The sequence below is a fragment of the Dipteris shenzhenensis genome, chromosome 25, assembly GCF_047967505.1.
Source record: "Dipteris shenzhenensis isolate YYH24624 ecotype China chromosome 25, Dip_SZ_1.0, whole genome shotgun sequence".
Taxonomy (NCBI): Eukaryota; Viridiplantae; Streptophyta; class Polypodiopsida; order Gleicheniales; family Dipteridaceae; genus Dipteris; species Dipteris shenzhenensis.
The window spans coordinates 43,946,343-43,951,614 of NC_141620.1; positions in this window are offsets into that span (position 1 = coordinate 43,946,343).

Below are 5,272 nucleotides of genomic sequence, written 5' to 3' on the forward strand. Positions count from 1 at the left end.
CTAACTTGAAAAAATCATCCATGGATGGTGATGGCGATCGTATACCGAGGAGATTGGATGCGTAAGCTGCTGTAGTCGATGGAGTTTCAGTGGATCACTGAGGGTGTTAGTTATTTGGATGTTCGATTGGCTTCTGTTTTTTGGTTGTCTAACTTGTTGTTCTTATTGTTGTTGATGAAGAGCAAGCTTCGAAAGTCCGCGAGGTCGGCTTGGAAGAAGAGTTCAAAACCAAAAGTTTTTGAGCTGAGTGTAACAGTGGGTATTGGAGGTGCGGACGTGGATTTGAGTATTCTTAGCAAGGTAGAGAAGTTTATGGAGGATGCGTGCATGTATAGTTTTTGTGTGGTTGAGAGGGGAGGTGCATTGTCCCACTTGCACCTGCAACCATATTATGCTTATGCAAATATGCCAAAGCTCTGTGATGTGCATGACCAAACCTGGCATGCCATAAATCACCTTGAGTAGCAGAAGAGACAGCCATAGCATGCTGATTATAGGGCTGAGCATCAAGCTTGTAAAGACCCATGCTAGCCTCATAAGAACCTATAGCCACAATCTCATACCCTTTCTTTGGGTCCTTGATCCTGCATTGACCATCCTAGAATTCCACAAGCATGTGCTGAGGCCATGGATGGAACTGAAATGGAATGAAATCGTTACAAGATGTCAATCACTAGTGCAATGGATGTTGAAGAATTTTGAATAAGTTTGTTAACTATTTCCATTGTGAGCAAAGATTCATTCACTATTGATAGAAATATTATCCATGGATTGCTTGAATCTCGAATATTAGAAACAATGTCATGAAATAAAGTTGTCATATCCCCTGAACAAAACAAGATGGAATAGAATAAGGTTTTCTGTTTTGGACATTTCTAATAATGTACAGGAAGTTAAGCAAGCATGCAGATTAGGAATGCCATTAAACAAATGTTTGCTAAAGATGCTAAGGTCCCGGCCAGTATTATCCGTCAGCGGCATGGATTATTCCTTTTTAGGGAAGAGGGATGGATGCTACGTGTGCTCAGAGCCTCTGGAAAAGCATGACCTCACCGACATCTCTCATGCCCAGTGATATTAGCTCCATTTTCTTCTCCTGTGAACCACGGTCGACGTACCTATGAGCAAACCAGCATATTTGGGGGGGTTCTCAATGCCCTGAGATACTTCGATCGTACTCTTGGTGTGCCAAAAGAAAATTTCCTCCTTGCGAATGAGAGTCCACTTCATATGAGTTCATCGACCTGGGAAGGAGCCTGTACTGAGTTTTGATGGTAGCCAGACAAGTAGCAATTGTCCTTGTTTATCTCACTTCCTACCTCTGATGGTCAGAAACAGCGGTGGAATTCACATCGCTTGAAATATATTTGGAACAAAAAATTTGTATTTGGGAATCCCCCATTTTGCCAATGTGATAGTTGGGAATCCGTTTTGGAAAAGGAGTTTGTAAATATTCTTATAGACTGAATAAAATCACATATGTTTACGACAATCTTCTTGCAGTGCCTCTGAGCAAAAATAATTTATATTGGTTTAATGCGGGTGTGCACCTTAGGTTATTGATTGATTTAAATAAATTTCACCATTAGCTTGGTTAATTTGGACACGCTCGATTATGCAAACAAATTAATTAATTCAAAAGTGGCTAGGAGCGATTATATTGGACAAACTTGCTTTCTTTTTAATACATTTCATCAATTAGCCTAATACAATCTAGGCCATGAACTTTGTCTTGACATGCCCCCTTGCTTGGCAATCAGCTGTCCTCAATTGATACGTCTTCACCGTGTCATATCTTCATGTTCAATCTTATGCTTCATGCCAAACAAATCAAGCATTTAAAAGTTCCAAATAGAAAATAAAAAGTGTAGAGTACTTATCTTTGATGCCCAAAATGATGCATCCCTTGTCATCTTCATGAGCCTATCTTCCTGCAAAACCTTATTGATGTTTACCCATTAGGATTACTAGAATCGTCTGTTTTCTTCTTCTCACATGCATTGGTCAAAGCTCCAAATGACCACTTTCAACCCTTAGTCTTGGGTTGATCAAACCCAAAACTATCAAGATCACAAGATCTTATTGAGATACCTCATGAAACCTACAGGTCGCGGACCCCATGTCGTAGGTGGATCCCCATCTAGTGATCATGCACACATGAATTATTAGTTTCCTAGGAAAATATGTTTTCCCTAAAAAGGCCTCTACATACACATCAATTACATATACTTCATCTTGGGCCCCCTCTTACTTCTTTAGCAAGATCCATCTAGCCTTCAACTAAGCACTAACCCTCTTGCTTCATAGCAAGACCATCTAAACTTTGACTAGATAGGGATTCCCAAATTCTGCCATCATCACATCATCTAAGCACCTATCTAGCTGAATCTTCTCCTCGTAATATGGTAAACAAAAAACTACATCCACTAACTCTAGCGTAATTCTGACCCCCACAAAAATTTCCCCCGCTGTACACTGTAAAATCTGAAACTGACTTAGCACTTCAGGGTTATCTTTCCACAACTCCCATGGTAAACATGCAAACTCATACAGTTTGATCTTCTTTAGCCATGCCTTGTTCAATGACAGATTCAGAAATACCTTGGATTGTTGAAACACCGGCAGACTCTCTACCATCTGCTGCTTCTTCCATGGTTGTTTCTTCAGTGGTTCATTTGAATCCATCTCTGAATCTTTTGAAACATCTTGCAAATCAACTTCCGGCACTTTTATCTCCATTTTTTCCCTCTTACTACATCACACAGGTGCCATCTTTGACTTTGGAGCCATCTGGTCACTCGCCGCTGCCGACAGCAAATCAAGCTCATGACATGATCTTGGTAGCTCCCCTTTATTGTTGTGAAGATCAACACCCACAATGGACATCCTCCAAGAGATATTAGCTTGAAAAATACTTCGAATAAAAGTCACAACACACTGATACTGTAAGGGACAAAAATAGCTCAACTCCACACATGTCAACCCAAACTGAAGTGAATTCTTATAGTGACAAGATGTTACTGACAGTAATCGAACTAAGCGAACCGACCATACCGACCGTCGCATCAGTCTCCAGCCTTAGGCACATAAAATCATCACTGGCATGCTTGAAACGTTGCCAATAGTACGGACAAAACTGCTAATGCACTTGGAACTTCGGAACTTCAGAACTCTGCATTCGGAGCTCGCGTCACTTTGAAACTTCGGATCTTCAGACCTACAAATAGTCACTGCATACAACTTTGCCACCATACATTGTACCACTAAGACCTCTACCACAACCTCAAAAGAAAGTGTTGGAGCATGATATGGTTTTAACCGATACCCATTGACTGGTTTGGAATTGCATTCCCATACATATCTTCTAATTTGAATGTTCCCTCTCCCAAGACCTCAACAATCTTGTAGGGACCGTCATATCTTAACTTTAGTTTACCGGGACGAGGGCCCAGTTTAGAATTGAACATTAACACCAGATTTTTGGAACACCTTAAATTTGATATTCCTATTGACCCATGCTTGCCTCCATCTCTAGATCACATCTGATATGTATGAACTAACAACCCAATCTTCCTCCATCCTAATGGTGGATAAGGCAAAAAAGGAAGAGGGAGAGTCTTTGGAAGTTGACCCAGCTGTTAATGCAGCATAGATTGAGGATGTGGACTATACTGCACCACTTATTTAGGTGGCATATAAGTCACAGATGATACCAGAAGTCCTGTTAGATGGAGGGTTGGGTGTGAACATTTTGTCCGAAGACCTTTACAAGAAATTATGTCTCAATGAATTAGAAACAGCTCCTTTTCAGGTGAAGATGGCAGACCAAAGGAGGGTTCAACCTTTGGGAATTCTGAGGAATCAACAAATTGGAGTTGTGGATTGACGTTTATGGTCAGTTTTGTTGTCCTTAGATTGGAGGGAGATGAGCAATCTTATTCTATGTTACTTGGCAAGCCATGGTTTCGGGTAGCCAAGATCCTCAAGCAGGACTGGGGGGCCAATAGGGTGACATCAAAAAGAGAAAGAAGAAATTTAAAATGGTAATGGTTCCAACAAGAAGTGTACTGAAAAGGGTTTGCTGGGGCTGAAGGCATTAACATGGTGGCCGAAGTGGAAGATGATGAGGAGGAATGGTTCCTCAAAAGAAATCCATCTCTTGTGCCAATTTTTGAAGTGGATGTGCTGAGTATTCTTGATCAATACGAGAGTCTTGCAGTGCGCAGTTTTCCAGCAATGGAGATGTCCGCAATTCCGATTTCGGACAGTTCCAGTCTGAAGGAAGCCCAAGAAGAAGGCAAAGAAAAGAAGTTAGATGGAGTTTATGTAGACCAGTGGGATGTTGATGATGAGAAGGAGGAAGTATACATTAAAACAGATATTCAAGCAATCATTGAAGTTGAAACAGCATTTAAGGATCACTTGAGGAAGTGTGCAAGAGTACAGGAGGATGATTTAAGTGAGATGAACCTTGGAACAGAACAAGATCCAAAGCTAATGCATGTTAGTGCTTTGTTAGATGCAACTTTTTCTGAAGCTTTACATCAATTGTTATTGGAATTCAAGGATGTGTTTGCTTGGCATTACACAGATATGAAAGGGGTTGATCCATCTTTTTGCCAACATAGAATTAATTTGAAGAAAGATGCTGTCCCAGTGGTTCAGCAAAGATATAGAATGAATCCAAACTATGCTCAGAGGGTGAAGGAGGAAATTGATAAGTTACTCAAGGTGGGGTTCATTTACCTAGTGGATAAGGTGGCTTGGCTTTCACCTATAGTCATAGTACCTAAGACGAATGGTAAGCTTAGAGTGTGTGTTGATTATAGAAAATTAAATACAGCATAATAGACCCTTTTCCATTGCCTTTTTGTGATACAATGCTTGATGATGTGCCTAGTCACGAGATGTATAGTTTCCTCGATGGTTTCGTGGCTACAATAAGATAAGGATGGCTCCGAAGGACAGAGACAAGACAACTTTCATAACGGAGTGGGGAGTTTTTGCTAGTAATGTTATGACTTTTGGTCTTAAGAATGCACCTCCCACATTTTAGAAATGGATCCAAGAAGTTTTTGCTCCTTACTTGACTACTTTTATTAGAGTTTTTCTTGATGATTTTTCTGTGTTTGGAAAAAAGAATGAGCATTTGCAGCATCTGAGGTTATGCCTTGAAAGATGTAGAATTGCACAACTTAGCTTAAATCCGAAGAAGTGTAATTTTGTTGTAAAGATGGGTGTATTGTTGGGACATAATTTTAGAAGAAGGGAT